This window comes from Triticum urartu, unplaced genomic scaffold (genome assembly GCF_003073215.2).
Source record: "Triticum urartu cultivar G1812 unplaced genomic scaffold, Tu2.1 TuUngrouped_contig_4909, whole genome shotgun sequence".
In the NCBI taxonomy this organism is placed as follows: Eukaryota; Viridiplantae; Streptophyta; class Magnoliopsida; order Poales; family Poaceae; genus Triticum; species Triticum urartu.
The window spans coordinates 4940-14905 of NW_024115537.1; the positions used below are offsets into that span (position 1 = coordinate 4940).

Consider the following 9966-nt stretch of genomic DNA (forward strand, 5'->3'; position numbering starts at 1 on the left):
TCTGCAATCAGTAAAACTAGTGAAAACCAAAAGTTCCAAATATCACTACTGAAAATCAGTGTGTCAAAACAGCACTCATTTTCAGTTATTTCCAAAGAAAAAGGATTCATTTCAGTTTTTCCATGCCAAAATACCACTAGAGGCTAACTGATTAACATACTCAAAGAAAGACATATATGCCCTTACATACGATTATTCTGGTTTTTTACATTGTCTGTGCTCTATCATCACCAATTTTGTTTATTTACATTCCAAATGCAACAGTTAGCATCAAATAGGCCGTTTCTTTGTTGTATTTCCTTTTGCTGAAATCACTCTCTTGATTTTGGGTTCATTCATATCCAAATAACAAATGAATCAATGTCGTGTTTTCCATAATGTAGAAAGCATCGTTTGTATCAAGATGCCATAAGGTTTCTGTTCATTTATGGGTAAACCGGATACATGATTCCATCCCATATTGTTGTTTTTGTTGTTCACATATGTTAGATGCTGACAACAATATGCCTGACACTTTTGGCATTCTTGTGAATGTCCTCTAAATAATTTCCAAAAAATAGTTATTGTCTCATTTCCCGATTATCTTACAAATTACAACTATGTAGGCCACGGAGCAATATGGAATACTACAAAAGTTATCATGATGCATACCATGTTAGCCTTCCCTAAATATAGTGTGTGTTATATTTTTTTAGTCAAACTTTGACCAAATTTATAGAAAATTTATCAACATCTAGAATACCAAATCAACAACACTAGATTCATCATGAGACATGCTTCCATATGGTAGACATTTGGTATTGTGGATATGGGTAATTTCCTCTGTAAACTTGATCAAAGTCTATAAATTCGATGAAAGCTAATGCACACTATATTACGGAACAACGGAAGTACAAAGACCATGATTTTTCCATCTTCCCGTCCTCTAGGTATTTGAAAGGCACTTTCTGATTCCTCGGATACTTCAAGATCTAGACTTTTCTTCACATTCAAGCATATTTTCCTACTGAAACCCAAATCATTCATAAAGTTCCAGAATTCCCACAAAATTGCAGAGGTCTCAAAATTGAAATAAAAAAATTGTGTGTTGCATAGCAAATGTGAATCCACTGTTTCACGACCATAAGCATATCGGAGGTGTCCAAAACATCCTCCCGCATTAGATGGTAGAGTATTACGTGTACAAAGACTTCTCGGTTGTCATCAACAAGGTCAGACCGGCTTCCGTATGAGAGTTGTGACAACGGCACGTCGGATGCTCGTCCTAACGACAGTTGGTAGTTTGGTTGTTCAGATGCCCCAATTTAATTTTTATTATGTTCGGGTGCTTTGTACTTATGATGAGTCTTTATAATATATCCAAATCATTTCTGCCAAAATAAAAATTGGTAGAGCAAAAGTCTAAACGCATGGGTATTATTCACTCAAATCAATTATATGATAAAGAAAATTTAACATGATCCAAAACTATCTTAGCCGTCTATGTTATTTGATCCAAGGGTCATATGATCTCTTACCTTCAAAGAGGTTAGATACTACATAGGCCATAAAAAATTTGCGGGAAGGCAATAATTCTTTTTGGAAAGGTGCCGATTAACAATGGGGAAATATACTGCTAAGAACTCTTGACTTAGTGAGTATTACTCGCAGAAGCCCACATACACGCACATGCAATAAACAGGCACGCGTGTGCGCGTGCGCGCACACACACACACGCACACACTACCCCTACAAGCACCTTCGGGATATTGAGCTGGCATCATTTTAACTTGTATATGCATCAACATGTTTGCAAGGCTGACAAACTACTAATTTGACATGTGAATGGAATTGCTACATACAATTTTAGATTATTGCATTTGTTTTCAATCAGATTTCAGTTCCTTCAGACAAATTTTGAGAATGCATTCACAATAGTCTGTTCTGGGTACAACATTAACTTTTGATTTGTTTGTCCCCCACAAAAAACTTTTGTTTTGTTACGTTTATATTTTTTAAGGGACTCAAAATTTGTTCGAGTCATACATGTTGAATTTGTTTTTGTACCGCGCTAAAACCTTATATTTAAATATGGCAGATCCTTGTACTCCCTGGAATTCATACGTTTCATCTCCAAATATGTAGAGTTAGTTAATGCGACCCATTTGATTTCATGAATAAAGTGTATGATTTGTTTAGAAGAGACAATTACTATATGCATTAGTGTATACGTGTCAGCGACAGTGCACCCAGTTCCAAGGCGCCAAGAGAAGAGGTTGAAAGTCAAGGCCGGCCCAAGAGGCAGCCTCGCTTACCAGCTCGGCTGGCTGGGCCGGAATGGGCCATGTAGGTGTGAGTACTTATATGGGTGTGAACGACTGGGAAAAGGGGGGTACGGTGGAACGGCTAGCTGGCCTGTAGCGTGTGTATCTCTCCTTCCTCCTCCCCCGATTCCCTAAGATGTAAACGAAACCTCGATCCAGATTCAATGGCTAGTCGAGAGAGAATTCCCCTAACAATCTGGTATCAGAGCCATTCCTTCCTCTTCCGCCCGCTCTGGATCCTCCGGGTCACCCCCATCGCACGCGTCTCGCCGGCCGGCGTCGAGCGGAGGCCATGGAAAAAAATTCCCCCGAAACCAAGGCGATCTACGAGCTCCTCCGAGCCGACTTCGACGCGGCGCTGTCCAAGTGTTCCTCGGAATGCAACGAGGAGATGGTCGTCGCTCTCGCCAAGTTGGACAGCAAGCTCGACCGTCTCTCAGGCCGCATCGACGACGTCAAGCTCGCCATCGGTGTTGATTTGGACGAGCTGCGAGGCGAAATTGGAGCCGAGCGCGGCGCTGCTTCTTCCCCAACTGCACCACCTTCGCCACGGCAGCCTCCCGTCGCCAACCGCACTACTCCCCATAGTAGCGGCTCCAGCGGCTCGGATGGATTCCGATCTGACACTGAGCAGAGGAGTTCAGGCCACAAGTACGTTCCACCCCCAGCTCGAGGTATTGTATCTGATCCATTGACTTCTCGCCAGATAGTGCCTATCAGTGATGGATTTAGATCTTACCACTCGGATGTTGCAAATTTTGGTCCACGGATTGAGTTGCCGCGATTTGATGGGTCCAATCCCAAGTTGTGGCAGTCTCATTGCGAGGATTATTTCAGATTTTGGAACACACCACCAGTTCAGTGGATTCCGTTTGCATCTGCTTTATTTGAGGGAACCGCTGCTCGTTGGCTTGAATCTGTGCAACGTCGTGCTCCTAATGTGTGTTGGGCAGAATTTTGCGAGTTGCTTCAGTCCCGTTTTGGCAGGAACAAGCATCAGAACATTTTGAGGCAGATGTTCCATGTGCGACAGACCAACACAGTAGAGGAGTATGTTGAGAGGTTTTCTGAATTGTATGATCAGTTGACTGCTTATGAACCGAACCCTGACCCAGTGCATTATGTAACTAGATTCATGGAAGGTTTAAATTCAGCAGTTCGATTGCTAGTTGGTATTCAGCAACCAACTGATTTGGACTCTGCTTATGCATTGGCACTTCTGTCTGAAGAATTAAGTGACAATTCAGTGAGCGCATCTAGTTTGGCGCATAACAAACGTGTCCCTAATTCTTCTAGTAGAGTCCTTGCTAGTAAATCAGTAGAAGATAAACGGCCACCTGATGCAGTACGTCCTAACCAACCTGAAGATCGTTGGTCTGCTCTTCGTGCTTATAGGAAATCTAAAGGCCCGTGTTTCATTTGTGGAGAGCGCTGGGCTAAAGACCACCGTTGTAAGCAGGAAGTTCAGTTACATGTGGTTCAGGAAATGCTAGATTATGTGCAGAGCATGCCTTCTGAAATCAGTGACACTGAAGAAGATGTTATTACTGAAGTTAATGCTATTTGTTTGTCAGCTGCTGCTTTAGGAGATCCTTCTGCTCCTGCTGTTTCTACCATGAAATTAAAGGTTCAGTTACAAGGATATCATTTCATTTTCTTGGTGGATTCTGGTAGTACTCATTCCTTCATCGATTGTGCAGCAGCTACCAAACTTAAGGGAATTTCTGCAATGCCAGTTAACATGGTCAAGGTTGCAAATGGTGGTTTAGTTCCTTGTTATCAGCAGTTACTGTCAGGTTCATGGACTGTTGCTGGTCATTCCTTTGTCAGTGATTTTAAGGTTTTCCCCCTGGGCTCTTATAGTGGCATTCTGGGCCTTGATTGGTTAGCTGCTAACAGCCCTATGCAAGTGGACCGGGCTGAACATTGGCTTTCTTTCAAACTCCATGGTACTCAGGTTACTTTATTGGGGGAAGATGCTACTCCTCAAATTCTAGCTGTAGTGGAATTATCTGCTTTACTCACTACTGAAGGGGAAAAACAACTCAGTTACCCCCAGATATTCAGGCTATTATAGATGAATATGCTCCTGTCTTTGCTGCCCCTTCTGGTCTGCCACCTAGGAGGAAGTATGATCATACAATTCCTTTAATCCCTGGTGCCACACCAGTCTGCATCAGACCTTATAGAGTTGCACCTGCTTTAAAAGATGAAATGGAGAGACAAGTTCAGGAGATGTTGGCATCTGGAATAATCAGACATAGTAATAGTGCATTTTCTTCACCAATGCTGTTAGTACAAAAGAAGGACAAAACCTGGAGACCAGTGTTTGATTACAGACATTTGAATGCCATTACTGTTAAAAGTAAGTTTCCAATTCCAGTTATTGATGAGTTATTGGATGAATTAGCTGGTTCTTGTTGGTTTTCTAAGTTGGATCTTCGGTCTGGATATCATCAAATCAGACTTGCGCCTGGTGAAGAATATAAAACTGCTTTTCAGACACACAATGGTCACTATGAGTTCTTGGTGCTCTCTCAAGGATTAACTGGTGGACCCTGTACCTTCCAATTTGCTATGAATGACACCTTATCTCCTTGTCTCAGAAAGAATGCTGTTGTTTTCTTTGATGATATCCTGATATTCAGTGCTACTTATGCTTTACACCTGCAACATTTAGCACAGGTCTTGAAACTGTTGTTGCAACATCAGTGGCAAGTTAAACTTTCCAAATGCATGTTTGCTCAGACTCAAATTGGTTATTTGGGGCATATTATTAGTGGACAAGGAGTTGCTACAGATCCTGCTAAGATTAGCAGTATTCAGGATTGGCCAGTTCCTGTTTCAGCTAAAGAAGTGAGAGGGTTCTTGGGCTTGGCTGGTTATTACAGAAAATTTATTTCTCACTATGGCCTTATCAGTAAACCCCTTAATAATTTGCTTAAGAAGGGGGTGCCCTTCCATTGGACAGATCAAGAGTAGGTGGCTTTTGATACTCTCAAACAAGCTCTAATTACAGCTCCGGTTTTAGCTCTTCCTGATTTCTCTAAGAAATTCATTGTAGAGACTGATGCTTGTGATGTGGGTATTGGAGCTGTTCTCATGCAGGAGGGTCATCCATTAGCATATGTTAGTAAAGCTCTAGGGCCCAGGAATCAGACCTTATCAGTTTATGAGAAAGAATATTTAGCTATCCTCCTTGCTGTTGAACATTGGCGTCAATATTTGCAACTGTCAGAGTTTGTTATCAAAACTGATCAACGCAGTTTGGCTAGTTTGTCTGAACAGAGATTACATACTAAGTGGCAACAGAAAGCTCTCACTAAATTGATGGGACTGCAATATACAGTTGTTTACAAGCAAGGAGCAGAGAATTGTGCTGCTGATGCATTATCTAGGAAACCACACACTGAGAGCAGTCTGTTACCTGAAGTTCTCAGTATTTCCTCAGCACAGCCTGCTTGGTTATCTGACATTTTGCGCAGTTATGATCAGGATAATTTTTGCATTGATCTCCTTCAGAAACTCTTTGTTTCCCCTGCAGCTGACAGTAAGTTTTCTCTCAAGGCTGGAATCTTGTGAGTTGATAAGTGCATCTGGGTTGGTTCTGATCCACAGTTGCAACGCACGATCGTTGAAACCTTCCATGCTAGTCCCTTGGGAGGACATTCTGGTTTTCCTGTAACTTATAGACGCATCAGGCAGATGTTTCGTTGGCAGGGCATGCGTGGATTCATTAAAAACTTTGTTCAGCATTGTTTGGTTTGTCAGCAAGCTAAGCCCGAACGAGTGCCATATCCATGTTTGTTACAACCTCTTCCTGTGCCGCAAAATCCTTGGGAAATGGTTACAATGGATTTTGTGGAGGGCCTACCAGTTTCAGGGCGATACAACTGCTTGTTGGTAGTCATTGATAAGCTGTCCAAGTACGGTCATTTTATTCCTTTACATCATCCCTTCACAGCAATCACAGTGGCTGAAGCTTTTATCAACTCAGTTTATCGTTTGCATGGGATGCCCTTGTCCATTGTCTCTGATCGAGACCGTATATTTACCAGCACATTTTGGAAGGAGTTGTTCCAACGCTCGAGCATCCTTTTGCGCATGAGCACTGCTCGTCATCCTCAGTCTGATGGACAAACGGAGCGTGTCAATCAACAAGTGGAGTGTTATCTCCGCTGTTTTGTCAGTGCTCATCCTGCTCGTTGGGCCAAATGGATTCCACTCTGTGAATACTGGTACAACACTAATTGGCATTCTGCTACAGGGCAAACTCCATTTGAAATTATATATGGTCATGCTCCACGTCATTTTGGTCTTTCAGCAGACGACACAATTCAGTCTCCAGATCTTCAACAGTGGCTTGTTGATCGACAAGTCATTTTGGACTCAGTTCGCCAGCATCTTTTGAGAGCACATCAGAAAATGAAAGCTCAAGCTGATAGACATCATTCTGTCAGGGAGTTTAATGTTGGAGACTCTGTCTTTCTGAAACTCCAACCATACTTGCAGTCTTCCATTGCGCCGCGTGCGAATCACAAGTTGGCGTTCAAGTTTTATGGCCCCTTTGAGATCGTGGAACGAGTTGGGATGGTTGCATATCGTCTGGCCTTGCCTGCATCCAGTCGTGTCCACCCAGTCTTCCATGTTTCTTTGTTGCGGAAGGTGCTTGCTCCTGGTCAAGAAGTCATGTCGCAGTTGCCTTCGCCTGAAGCTCAATTTCAGTTTCCTGAACAAGTTCTCAAGAAGCGCGTGATTCGTCATGGATCTACTTCAGTGGTGCAAGTTCTGGTCAAGTGGAATGATACCCCAGCAGATATGGCAACATGGGAAGACAAAATTCATTTGAAGCAGAAGTTTCCGCGTGCTCCGGCTTGGGGTCAAGCCGGCTCCAAGGGAGGAGGGATTGTCAGCGACAGTGCACCCAGTTCCAAGGCGCCAAGAGAAGAGGTTGAAAGTCAAGGCCGGCCCAAGAGGCAGCCTCGCTTACCAGCTCGGCTGGCTGGGCCGGAATGGGCCATGTAGGTGTGAGTACTTATATGGGTGTGAACGACTGGGAAAAGGGGGGTACGATGGAATGGCTAGCTGGCCTGTAGCGTGTGTATCTCTCCTTCCTCCTCCCCCGATTCCCTGAGATGTAAACGAAACCTCGATCCAGATTCAATGGCTAGTTGAGAGAGAGTTCCCAGAATTCCCCTAATAATACGCCCCTTTTTTACGCCACGATACACTAATTAGCGGATCCTATGTAAATCTTTTTGCACAATAATAAGCATCAGCAATCAAAGGCCAGCATTCATTACACTATGTTAGTTACTTAGAGGGTGCTTGGATACAAGGGACTATTTTTAGTCTGACTAAAAATAGTCTCTTTTAGAGGCTAAAGTTCCAAGCACCCCTGACTAAAGAGAGGCTAGGACTAGTCTTGAGGCTAAAAACTTTTAGTCATAGGAAACCTACTAAAATATGTATTAGCCCTCTCTCTCCTCATTTAATTCCTCTACTTTAACACATGCGAGTTCTGGATTGGATGGTTTGGAGGATAATAAATGCTCAATAATTTGATTTTATTCTCTTTAGTATTTGGATCCAAGCATGGGTGAGGCTAGCAAGTTTTAGTCCCACTACTTTTAGTCATGAGAGACTAAAGTACTAAAGAGACTAAAATCAAATTATTGAGCATTTATTATCCTCCAAACCATCCAATCCAGAACTCGCATGTGTTAAAGTAGAGGAATTAAATGAGGAGAGAGAGGGCTAATACATATTTTAGTAGGTTTCCTATGACTAAAAGTTTTTAGCCTCAAGACTAGTCCTAGCCTCTCTTTAGTCAGGGGTGCTTGGAACTTTAGCCTCTAAAAGAGACTATTTTTAGTCAGACTAAAAATAGTCCCTTGGATCCAAGCACCCTCTAAAACGTATCCAAGCACCCTCTTATATATGTTGCTTTGCTTAAATGGATAATCTGCAATTAATGTCTTGGACCATTCCCATGGTGATGTCCGTTGTCTACAGTCGAGGTGTTCCCCGTTGGGTGTTTTACAAGCGTAAGTGGTTGTTGTTGCATGTTGGTTCCGTCTGTTGGATTGATCGTGCGGCTGTGGTGTTCCATACTTTGTGAGTAGTTCACATGTGATATATTTGTATTGGTTTTCACCCGATTCTTCGTCAATAACAGGGCAATTCTCTTCTTCTTTATTAACCAACGAGGCAAAAAAATTGCCTTCGTTTCGTAAAAAGAAAAAAAAATTACCTACCATTGTAGACTTTTGGCCGAGTAAGATATTCACCACTGAAAGTTTGCATCCTCCGGGAGATATGATAAGATATGATATGTGATAAGACAATAAATAAGCAATATATGGAGTCAACAAACCGAGTCTATCGACGTAATCACTTGCGTTTCACTTCCTACATACTCCTACCAGGATACCAGTTCAAAGACGTGATTGTGATTGCTATCCTGCTGCCTATAAATAACACAAAATGCTGTGATAGATCCGTGCCAAGCCCATTCATATCCTCGATTGGCAGCAACCAGTGTCGTCTCGGCTCGAAAACCACGGGGAAATGGCTTCTTCTTCGGCACCGCCGGCGCTGGCCGAGAGAGCGCACGCCGTGTGCCTGCCGGCGCCCGCGCAGGGGCACATCATCCCCATGCTCGACGTGGCCAGGGTGCTCCACGCCCGCGGCTTCCACGTCACCTTCGTCAACACCTAGTACAACCACGCCCACCTCGTCCGCTCCCGTGGCCCCGCCGAGGTGGCCGGCGTCCCGGGCTTCTGCTTCGCCACCATCCCGGACGGCCTGCCGCCGTCCGACGACGACGACGTCACGCAGAGGGGCACATCATCCCCATGCTCGACGTGGCCAGGGTGCTCCACGCCCGCGGCTTCCACGTCACCTTCGTCAACACCTAGTACAACCACGCCCACCTCGTCCGCTCCCGTGGCCCCGCCGAGGTGGCCGGCGTCCCGGGCTTCTGCTTCGCCACCATCCCGGACGGCCTGCCGCCGTCCGACGACGACGACGTCACGCAGGACATCGCGTCGCTGTGCAAGTCCACCACGGAGACCTGCCTCGGGCCATTCCGCCGCCTCCTCGCGGACCTCAACGCAGGCGGCCCGCCCGTGACCTGCGTCGTCTCCGACATCGTCATGGATTTCTCCATGGAGGCCGCCAGGGAGCTCGGCCTCCCCTATGTCCAGCTGTGGACGGCCAGCGCCATCAGCTTCCTCGGTTACCGCCACTACCGCCTCCTCTTCGCCCGCGGCCTCGCGCCGATCAAAGACGTCGAACAGCTGACGGACGAGTACCTTGACACGCCGGTGGAGGACGTTCCGGGCCTGAGGAACATGAGGTTCAGGGACTTCTCGAGCTTCATACGCAGCCCGGCCCCGGACGACTACATGCTGCATTTCGCGCTCGGGATAACGGAGCGCGCGGCCGGCGCGTCGGCGGTGATCGTCAACACCTTCGACGACCTCGAGGGAGAGGAGGTGGCGGCCATGGAGGCGCTCGGCCTGCCCAAGGTCTACACCATCGGCCCGCTCTCGCTGTTGGCACCGCTCAAGGGCCCGAGTTCCGCCATCAGCATGAGCCTATGGAAGCCGCGGGAGGAGTGCCTGGCGTGGCCCCACGGCAAGCGCCCCGGGGCCGCCAG

The 9966-nt window shown here is 45.5% G+C and overlaps 1 pseudogene; it reads left to right on the forward strand.

Annotated features, from left to right (window-relative positions):
* The first annotated feature begins 8823 nt into the window (after window positions 1–8823).
* On the forward strand, window positions 8824–9931 carry LOC125528490 (annotated as a pseudogene).
* The last annotated feature ends 35 nt before the right edge of the window (window positions 9932–9966 follow it).